The sequence below is a fragment of the Calliphora vicina genome, chromosome 1 (genome assembly GCF_958450345.1).
Source record: "Calliphora vicina chromosome 1, idCalVici1.1, whole genome shotgun sequence".
In the NCBI taxonomy this organism is placed as follows: Eukaryota; Metazoa; Arthropoda; class Insecta; order Diptera; family Calliphoridae; genus Calliphora; species Calliphora vicina.
The window spans coordinates 134,779,527-134,791,620 of record NC_088780.1 but is presented as its reverse complement, the minus strand read 5'-3'; positions in this window follow the sequence as shown (position 1 = coordinate 134,791,620).

The window sequence follows — 12,094 nt, the reverse complement described above, 5'->3', positions numbered from 1 at the left end:
TTTGTATTAGATTTTCAAAAAATACAAATGATATTTTTGATTTACGGTCGGTATTGAAATTTTGTTTAAAACAATTCAAAAACTTTTTATTTTCATATGTATCGGGTATGTATTTATAAAAACAAGTAAGGCAAATAAAAATGTCAAGAAAATATAAAATAAAAATAAAGTTTTCAGAAAAATATATATCAACATAGAAATAAAATATTTGTGGTACTATTGTGTAAACAATAAATGTTTTTTCGAAACAATTTTTTGAAATACCGGCTGATTTCAATAATATTTTAAATTCGAAAAGTGTTAATACTCAGTATTGCCGTCTATAAATACCTTAAGTGAATGACTTTTTATTTTTGTTAAAACTTCTGCTTTGGTCTGCATTCATAACAATTTCATTTCCTCCTCTTTGAACAACTACAAAAATACACACAAACCAACGAATGAACGAACGAAAATTTAAACTACATTGCACAGTGGTTTAAGAGCGGTATTAATTCGTTAATAATTGGTCTACCTGATTTTTCCACATTTTGTAATAAACAATCTAATCTTCATGTACCAAAAACATTAGGCTTATATCTTTATTTAATTTTTTGTCCAAAGACATTCAAAGTTGACCTAAGTTAATGCGTTTCAAATGACCGTATTATATTAGCTATCTTCTATGGCTTCATGCTTTTAAAATACTCTTGTAATGCAACTATAATTATTTTTTTTTATACAATTGAATGTTATAAATGATATATATCGAGGGCTTATATTCAAAATCCTATATCTTTGATTTTCACGAAAATGACTTGTTGATGGTAAAATGTTTTGTAAAACAGCACTCATCTATGATGAGAATTTCATAAAAAACGTATTTTTATTTCTCTATCTTATATAATTAATTTTTTCTGAATGCAATAATTAATTTTAAAAATTTCTTTTTTTTAATAATTTCTTCTTGAAAACATTAAATGCATGCTGAACATGAATTTTACATTTTTCAATCATTTATCAAAATAGCATATGTCGATTCTGAATTAAATTACCATGAAAATATAATGTCCATCGTATAAAAATAAATCGTTAAGGTTGGAGTTTGCTTAAAAAAGTGTCTACTTTTAAAGAAAAAATTGTTCTATAACTTTTTTTTAATATTGATTATTTTTTTTATCATATGTTTTATTATTAACCGTTATCATAAATAAATCACGTTAAAAACTGACAGATGGTATAAATGAAATCCAAATAATTTAATTTTATTGAAATGCAAAATCTTTTATCTTATCATTTTCATACATAAACATTGACTATTTTTGAAAAGAAAAAACCCTCAATCTAAAAAACGAAAAAAAGATCGAGCAAAATTAAAAAAAACAAGTAAGAAAAAAACACCAAGTAAATGAGTAAAAATATTTTTCTTTTAAAATATCAATAATTTATATTCGTGAGTGATTTTCGGAAGTGGGCCTTATATGGGGACTATGACCAATTATGGACCGATCACCATGAAATTAGGTCGTGTGATTTATGTCTATATGAACGTTTACTATGTTGAATTTTGTGGGTATACCAAGATTTTTAAGCGATTTATGTACGTTAAAGTGATTTTCGGAAGCGGGTCTATATGGGAGCTATGACTAATTATGGACCGATCGTAACAAAATTTGGTGACATGAATTCTGTATATATAAAACTTATTTGGAGCGGAATTTGTGTAGATACCTTTATAAATTAAACATTTATGACCGATAAAGTCCAATTTCGAGAGGACATTTGTATGGGGGCTAGGTGAAATAATGGACTGATTTCAGCCAGTTTCAATAGGCTTCTTCCTTGGGCCGAAAAAATTATATGTACCAAATTTTATCGAAATATCTTCAAAATTGCGACCTGTACTCTGCGCACAAGGTTTACATGGACAGCCAGACGGGCGGTCGGACATCGCACAGTGGTATGAGAAAAAAAAAAAGATGGAAATAAATCTGTAACTTCTAAACCCTTAGTCCGATTTGAATGAAATTTGACATGCGTCGAGTTTATATCACATATATAGAATCTCCTCATCGAGCACTACAAAAAACCTCGTTGTAGCTATCAATTATCTCTTATAACTTAGGAGATATTCGTATTTGAAATTTAAATTTTCATCAGTTTTACCCACCTTACTCCAGTTTTTTGATAACAGCTGGTCCAAATATTTCCCGATTTTCTCCATTTTTCTTTTATTGAACTAACAATAAATTTATGTATGAAATGTAGAAAGAATTGTTTAAAAATAATAACTCAGTCCAAAGTTACATGCATTTGAATTTTAAAAATTTTAAAAAGGCGATTTTTCGCTATTTTTTTGGGAAAAAAGTACTATTATTCTTTTTAAGTTATCTAAAAAATTTATAATAAGATGTATAGAGAATTTTTAAAAAGCTAACTTTACATCGAATGTTTTAAATAAAAAAAAAAATTTTAATTTTTAATACCGAGGGGACCAGGTCCATTCAAAGAACGCCTATTTTTTATGTAAAATTCAACTTTAATGCAAAAGTTCTCAAATCGCACACTCGATATCAAAATATAGTAACCCATTTTACATGGCCCAATATGTTCTTAATTATTTTGTAAAGGGTTCCGATAACCCCGACCCTGGTATGGATATTATAGCTTAAAAACTAAAAAATCCCATTTTTGGGATTTTTCAGCACTTTTTGGGAATTGCGGGATTCCTGATTACAAATTTAAAAATTGGTGTTCAGGTTTTCATTTTAAATCGAAAAATCTATATTACTGTAAAATTTTGTTAAAAAATATTCATAAATAAAAATTTTATTTCAAATTAAATTATTTATATTTTTTAAAAAGTAGACAAAATTCCCTATCCGCTGACATATAATATGTCTACCTTATGTTTTTTAATTGCCAAATTAATTAGGGAAAACTTAACAACTCGCAGAGAATTTACCTAACATAGAAATTCATAAAAAGTATGTTTGCCTGCAAATAACATTTTTATGAATGTAAACAACAGTGCTAGGTAAATTCTCTGCGAGTTGTTAAGTTTTCCCTAATTAATTTGGCAAGATGTGGACGTTACATACATCTGCACAAACGCATAATACCCTTCCCACTATGGTGGTGTAGGGTATAAAAATAAATAAACCTAAATATCTCTAAGGGAGATAACCTAAACGTATATGCATATTTTTAGTAGATCTTCTCAAGGACTATTTATAATTTAAATTTCAGCTCATTGGATTTTTGACGATTTTTTTTTTAAATTAGAGACCCGAGGTGATTCCTAAGAAGCTGAATAACTGTAAATCAACTCGAAAACACCTGAGCTCCAACCATGCGAAATTTCGAAATAATATCTCTAATAGTTCCCGAGAAACGAATTATTTCCAAAAAAAAAGATGTTTCTAAACCACTGTGCATTGTCGACTTCATTGCAAATCATTTGCAACACGATTTTCAGAATGAATGAATAAATAAACATTCATTTGTAAATACTTTTTCATTTAGTTAATTAACACATATTTGATTACATTTATTTATAGAAATTATATTATTTTAAACACTTTTTACAGTTCGCACCCCAATTACATAATAACTGACACTAAAATTCTGAAGAAGAAGGCCAGTGCAAAAGAAGTTAACAACGAGATAATAAATAAATAAAAGGCGATTAAGGAAATGTGATTAATTTGAAATGGAAAATTATAACGTATGTATATATTGTTACGTTTTAACATTTTCAAAACGCTGGTTTATTTCCTTTAAATAAACCGGATACTTTTGATTGCAAATAAAAGCCGTTTAGTAGTTTAAAAATTGTAACAACTCTTTATTTATTTAAAATGTACAACAACCACAAAATTAAATAGCCACTCAATGTTTTTTATACAGGTTTATAAATTCTCAGAATTACAGAACGAATTTACTTGAAAAATACAGCACACTTTAAGGCACTTAGATGATGTTTATTCGAAAAGCGTCTCTGATAAACTAACTAACAACTGCAACCTCTGCCACTATTTATAACACTGCCATCTGCACTCTAGATTGCTCTTTAACTGTCAAAGTTCGAATATTCTAGATCATACGCCATCTGTGGTGTACTTTCTACAATGTTCTTTAACTGAATATTCGAATTCAAACAGCGTTGCCAACTTACGGTCAATGGTCAACTGAAAGCTTTTATTTAATAATGCCCACAGATATGTTACAGTTTGATATTACAGCACTGTTACAGTTTGATATTACAGCTACTTTTAAATCAGCCTTTAAAATCGTTATATTTGAATTAAGTACAATTTCGTAACAATATTTATTAAAAAGTTTTCGTTTTAATAAAAGTTGTAACTGTAATTACCAGTGTTTAAAAAGCTACGATAACTAACAAATTTTTAAATATTGCTACAACTACTGCTTCAAAAAAGTGTATGTATCGGTAGCAGTACCATTTGTCATTTTTCGTTTTCTCGTTTTTTAAAAACTACTGCTACCTTCAAAATATAAAACTCTTAACAGAGCAGTAGTAATAAAACATGAATTGTAAATGGAGTAGTAGCATACAAATCAATGCTACTGCTCTATATCGAGTTTTAATTTTTATTATTTAGAAGTAGCAGTAAAGTAGCAGTTAAGTAGCAGTTGAAGCAGCAGTTGAGGTAGCAATATAAGTAGTCAAAAAAGAAAATCTCCAGTCATAACACCAAAATTTACAAAATTAAACACTGTGTGTTGTTTTTGTTTTGAGAGAGTTTGAAAGAATTATTCGATTTTATTCGTCTCATATGTTCGTGTTGCTAACAGAAATATCGTGTTTTCTGTGTGTATAACAAAAAAGCCGAACTTTTGTTTACAACACGACCAACATACACAAATATACATTCACAACAACAACACATAATATAATTTTTTGGCTGAAGATTTTTATTTTTGACTTATTTTATTGCTACCTCAACTGCTACTTAGCTGCTACTTCAACTGCTACTTAACTGCTACTTCTTCTACTACCTCAACTGCTACTTCTATTACTACTAAATTTTAAAAGTAGCAGAATTAATAAAAAACTAATGACTGCTACATCAAAACTTTTTCTTTTTTAAGGTAGCAATAGAAAATAAATTACTCTGCTACTTTTAAATTTTTCTTTTATTAGTACTACTACAACTACTACTACCAAAATGTGAAGGTAGCAGTAGTAGTAGTAATTATTGACTCCGAGTTTTTATTAATTTTTTAACTAGACTAGACTACTTGTGTTTTTTCGTTGCTACTGCTACTTGTAGTCTAGTTTTTTAAACACTGATATTAAATATGTTTGTGTCCAATTTCATCACGATATTAATTGTTAAAAGCCAAAAAAAAAAGATTTTCGCCATAATTTACAGTATAATTTCAGAGTACTTAGAACTAATTTTAATGCTAATGTACACAAAATCTTTCAAAATTTAAATAAAAAAAAGCAATATAAAAGTAACAATACTAGTGTATAAAAAGAGCTAGTTCTTTTACTTACGATCGGAATAGAATTCTGTGACAGGCTTGATAGTTCTCAAGATATTTAAAAATAAATTTTTACTTTGTATGGGAGGTAACTAGTAAAAATTTTTTTCTCTCAAAATCGTACAAGTTTGTGCATGAATGCATTTCCAGTTGAGATCAGCGATCCCGTGATTTTTGAAGAACGTCGTTCTCAGTGAACGTGATTTATAAATCACTGTTCTTTTAAACAGTGACCGTGATCACGATTTGTCTATGTTAATCAACAAAACAACAATGCACAGTGGTTTAAAAATTTTTAAAATATCTGCTATATTGGCGATAAAATTCTAAATAAAATAAAAACAACTAGCTAACAGTTATATCTTGCCCATAAAAAGTTATACGCATCCAAAGTTGGAACTTGTAAAAAGGGCCGTATTTTTTACGTTTTTTCCCAAAAAAGCCCATATATTTTTTCTTTTGTAGAAAAAAAAATTTTTTCGGGACTATATAGAATTTGTATATGATCCGGAAAGATAACTTAATACAAAAACGTGTAAAGAAAAATTTGGTTCACTTAAGCGGACATATCACCCCCCAGTCCTATCCAAACTTGGACAATTTTTAAAAAAAAATATCGGTTTGAGTAAAAAATTTAAAAAGGCAAAGCACCGATCCACGAAAAAGCGCCATATTTGTATAACCCCATACGTTTCTTAAATACCTACTAAGTACTTTTACTATCACACGGTAAATAACGTCACTGTAGGCACTTTTATAAAAAAAACTCAGTTTTTGGAATACATTTCCCCCGTTTTAGGAATTTTGGTATTTGAAAATAAAAAATTTCAAAACTTCCAATGCCATTTATTTAAGGACATTTGAGTCTATATTGGTTCCAAATTTTGTTATGATATCTTTAATTGTTAAAATTTTACGTTAATTCAAATTTTATATTTTTACTCGTGGAAAATCACTATATGAATTTTTTTTAGTTTTAAAGGTAAATGAAGTCCCAAAATTTTATAAAATTATTTAATTTTACTAAAATATCAATCTAAAGGTTCTAAGGTTTTGAACAATATCAAATACTTATATAAAAAGCCTTTATTTACTCCTCAGAAGTTCTTCTATGTAAGAATACCTTATTTTTTAACAGGTATTGTTACATATTGGTCTAATTTTGGGTTTTTATATTTTTCTCAACACTTTTAACCATTTTGTTTTATATTCGTTTCTGTATAAATAATCAAACTATATTTTTTTTAAAAAAGTTAATCGTTATAAAAAGTGCAATTTTTATCAAAACGGGCAAGCTATGATAAAATTAATTGATTGTAAATAATTCCAAAAATTGGTCTAATTCGATCTTTTATATTTCTAATTTCGGTTTTTTATATTTTTCTCAACACTATTTTAAGTAAAAATTTGCTTTAGTGTCCATTATTAACAAAACGAGCAAGTTATGATAAAATAATTTGATTGCAAAAATTTCCCAACATATTTGCCTAATTTCGGGTTTTTATATTTTTTCAACACTTTTAAACATTTTGTTTTATTCTTAATTAAAGTTTTAATGACTATAAATAAAATTTTTGAAAAAAACTAAATTTTTGAAGCAAAAATTATCTTAAAAAATTGCTATTTTTTAACGAAACGGGCAAGTTATTGCAAAATATATTGATTGAAAATAATTCCTAACATATTGGTCTAAGTTCGCTATATATATCTAATTTTAACTTTTGACATATAAAATATATATCATCAACTATGATCGAAATAAGAAATATTTTATTATTTTCTTTATTTAACTAACAAATCTGTTGGATAAGCATAGTACCAACATGATAGGAATACATATTTTTTTTAATTTACGAAAAATATTTTATTTTTGTTTCATCGCGGTCTAACGTGTAATAGGTTTTTAAAAAAACAGAAGTCCAAATAAGTATATTTCAAGTGCTTACTTCAAAATTGCAGTACCAAAAATGTCATCGCAAGATTTGAGTTTTGGCCATAAATTGTGTATTTCTAGTCCTATGTGCAATGTTCAGAAAAAGTGTAACAAGTAAAATATTTTTAATTATAAACTCACCTTAATGTTCTGCTTTTAACATAATTAAATGATTTTCGTTTAAATTTTACTTTTCACTTTATTAAAATGCACATTCATATTACATATTAACAGGCCATATTAAACAGTAAAATTACTCTTGATACATATATTAATATTTACTCTTTTTCGTTTCTCTTTTAAATGCAAAGATTTTCTTTTATTTATGTTAAAACTCTTGCTCTTGCTTACATTCATTTCAATTTCATTTCCTCTGCTTTGCACAACTACAAAAAGACAAACACACAATAATAAACGAACGAACAAACAACGGAAACCGAAACTGCGCTGCCAACAGCTTTAAAATTTATTTGCTCAACTTTAAACTCAATTTTCTTAACAAATGCGACTTTATTAGTATTTATTTTATGATTTAATGATTAATCACATATTTATTTACATTTATTTCTAAAAATTATATCAATTTAAGCACTTTTTATACATTTTATTCGCTTTATAATTTTAGCATTTAACAAACACGTCCGCGCACCGATGACATTGCAACTAAAACTAAAATTGTTAAGAAGAAGGCCAGTGCAAAAGGATAAATGAGAGACGATTAATGAAAGCTTTTAACTAGAAATGGAAAATTATAAAGTACATACTAGTTATGTATGTATTAAAAAGTAATATTACAGTCGAACCAGGGTATAACGGGGATATATCAGGCTCTTTCGTTATAGCGCACAAATTTGTTATAGCGCACAAATGTACGGCAATTGCTAATTTGTATTATACATTGAATCAAATAATATAAATCATATGATTAGGATGGCCTCCAGAAAGTTGTCTTAATAGAAAGTTGTGGCCAACTATTGTAAAATAGACTTTTATTTAGTTTAAAGGCATAGATGATCGAATATAATTCACGATTTTTTATAAAATTTTTTGCTTAACTCTTAAAAAGTTTATTTAATTAAATTTTTTAAACAATAATGTTAATAACATGATATTGTTTAAAATTGTATGTTTATTTAATTAAATTTTTTAAGCAATAATGTTAAAGCAAAAGTCATTCGTTTCATAAGGAAAAATGTGAAATAAATGAAATTAAAAAAAAACATATTTTTCTGAAAGCTTATTATGTACATATTTTTCGAAACACATTTTGATGAGACTAGAGATCAAGTAAAATTTACTCAAGAGATGTTTAATAAAAATATAGCTTAAATTTTTGGCCGATTTTTTAATAATTTCTCTATATATATACATTGATCAAAGTTCCTCCAATTTTTGTATCCCTTACAAAAAATAAGATTTTTCGAGGTCATCAAAAAAGGTAGTATTTGTTTGTGGTATATATGTATCGTTGGAGTTAAATCTCTTTCCACCTAGCCATTACTTCAGATTTGGAAACACGAAATAGTCACTCGGGGCTAAGTCCAGAGAATAGGGCGGATAAGGTAGCAATTCGGCTGTAGAGACTTCAACTGGGCGTCCAGAACATTCAGTAAACCATTTTTCACCATTGAAATTGAATACTACTACAAATTGTGCCTAAAAATTTCAGAAACACCCTAAAATTCAGAAGTTATTCCAAAAAAAACCGTTTTGAGTGATGTTCGTCGACTTATCGACCTGTAGCTTTGTCAGTTTTTATCCGACTTTAATTTTTTTAACTGGTTTGGAAAGCAAGCTAATTTTGCTTTAAAATGGCGTGCAGTTTTTGATACATTTGTAAATTATACAAAACAAAATTTTCCAACTTTTTTGATTTTAGTCGCTATTCATTGCTTATTCTGATATGAAAGCTTATACAAATTTATACCAATGTATAAAGAAAAATTTGTTTTTAACAAAATATGGTTCAAATTATTCAAATTGGATGAAAATTGTAAAAGATATTCAACTTTTCATAAACACCTTTTTTAGTATTTTCTCCCCAAGCGCATATAAATAAATAAAAAAAAAAACAAAAAATCATTCAAAAAAATATTTGAATATCATTAATTTACAATGTAAATTTTTTCGAACTTTTTTCGAAAAAGTTCAATAACTTTAGCAAATATAAATCGATTTTAGCAATTAATGTCTCAATTTTGTCTACATAAAATTGTCTTTAAAACACTGTGCAAAAAAATAGGTTTTCATAGAAAAAAATTAAAATAACTATTGTTGAATTTTAAAAATAACGAAGAAAATAAAAAATAAAGCGAAACTTTTTATAAAAACTTACAAAATATTTTGGAATATACATTTTATGAAAGCTTAATTCTTTGCCGTAGTTGTTTACAATTTTGAAATCTGTGTTTAAGTGTATGATTTAGAGGTACTAAAGTACGACCTACCTAAAAATAAATGATCACAAGAAATTCACTTATTTCCATTTTCTCCTCAAGTCACGCTGTAGTCTGCTATCAATGGCTGTCAAACGCAAACTAAATGACAGCAGTTAACTGACAGATGCCTCTATTGTTAAATGATAAATGGCGGGAAATTCAAAAAGTCACGGACTTATTGGCCCACCCTCACATAACAATTTTCGTCAACAAATTTATAGAATAAATGGAAGATGTAATTTATTTAAATACCGATTTTGTACTTTGGCTGAAATATAACTCAAATTATAAACACTTTACATTTTTTATTAAATTTTTAAAATGATTTTTATGAAATAAATTGAGTTACTTAGTAAATATGTTTTTAATATTTCATTAGATCTTGCTCTTCGTTTAATTTAAAAAGGTAATGATTATTAGCCATCATTACCGTTTTGCCTACATTTTGCAAAATCTTAAATTTTATAAAAGCCCTTTTGCTATAAATACTTGCATAATCCTGAATTTGTATTTAGCATCCCAAAACTATAAAAAAAATTATTTTTCATATTGTATTTACTTACATGTATGTACATTTTTATTTTAACCAAAGATGCAAAATATTTTTCAAATTAACCGCATTTAAATAACGTGATTACAGTATTTAAAAACATTTATAACGATCAGTAATTTACTGTGTTGAAGCCATCTAGTGACAAAATCAATCATTAAAATCTTACAAGAATAGCTTTTATTATTTACTCACATTAATGCATAAAAGCTCACAAGAGAGAATGAGAGACATAAAAAGGTAAACATAAAAACAAAGAAGCTTTTTTGCTTAATACACATCAGTGATGGGATTTGAACATTTATATTTAGTGCCAAATTGATGTATAAATTGTGCCGTTGTATAAATTAATGCGTTCAATAGTGCCAAAACTACTTTTCACAAAATAAACCGAATTTGGATCCCTTTTTGACACAATTGTTTATAGAATTTGTTAAAAAGTAGTGTAAATTTTTTTTTTACACAATTTGTTAAAAAGTAGTGGTAATTCAATTGAAACATACTGCATCATTTGCAATTAAACTTGACACAATTGTTTATAGAATTTGTTAAAAAGTAGTGTTAATTTTTTTTTTACACAATTTGTTAAAAAGTAGTGGTAATTCAATTGAAACATACTGCATCATTTGCAATTAAACTTATTTGGCATAATGTGATTATGGTGGCCTGAGGCGGGGTTCTGACTAGAAGATTGGAGATTAAATTAAGTTTAATCTGCGGATGTTGTTTTTGGGTTGTGCAATATTTGCGGATTAATATCTGCAATAAATCCGAAAGTACAAATAGCTGATAAAAATTTATGTAGGAAAACATAAAAAAATGGATCATTCCAGTGCTAAGGAAGATTTAGGTGACATGAAAATATTTTATTTAAATAGATTTTTTGTCTTAATTAACTTTTTAGATTGTTTGCAATTTATTTTCTCAGCACAGAGCCAGCTACAGGTTTCTTCTTTTTATTCATATTTTACTCACTGTTTTGAACACAAAATGTGGCATTTTCTTACATTATGTATTGCAATTATTATTGGCATTTGATCTTCATGTCAAAACCCCGCCTTATATGTATGTGGTAATAATTATGATTAATAATCAAGATGAAAATTATGATTTTGATCAAACTGTATCTGGTCGTATTGCTAAATTCGATTTTCCATATTGTACTAAAGCTGATTAAAATTGTATTTTAACTGTTTTAAAAAATTTGCACAGCCTTTTATTCAATTAGTTTAAGTTAATATATTTGGTCAATTCACAAGGTCTCTTATCATGTCATATTATCATAATGTCCTAATATTTCACAATGGTTTGTATTGTTTTTCAAGAAAAAAATGTCCTAAAATAATTCTACTTTGTATGCTATGTTTATTGTGTTATCGTAGCCAACCAGCAGAGACCTGCGCCGAATGCCTAAGAGTCGGTTTAGCCGAGCTGCCGAGTCGTGATGTATTAGGACATTATGACAATATGACTGATAAGAGACCTTGTGAATTGACCAATTACATTTTTGAAATTATGATCGCTTTTAAATGAAATTTTGCATTAAATACAATAAATATAACATAATTGGGGTATTCATATTGTCCTAATATATTATAATAGTTGTTGTTGTGTTTTAAACAAAAAAAAAAGTAATATTTTATGACAAATGAATAAACATAGTTCAAATAGTCTTATTAG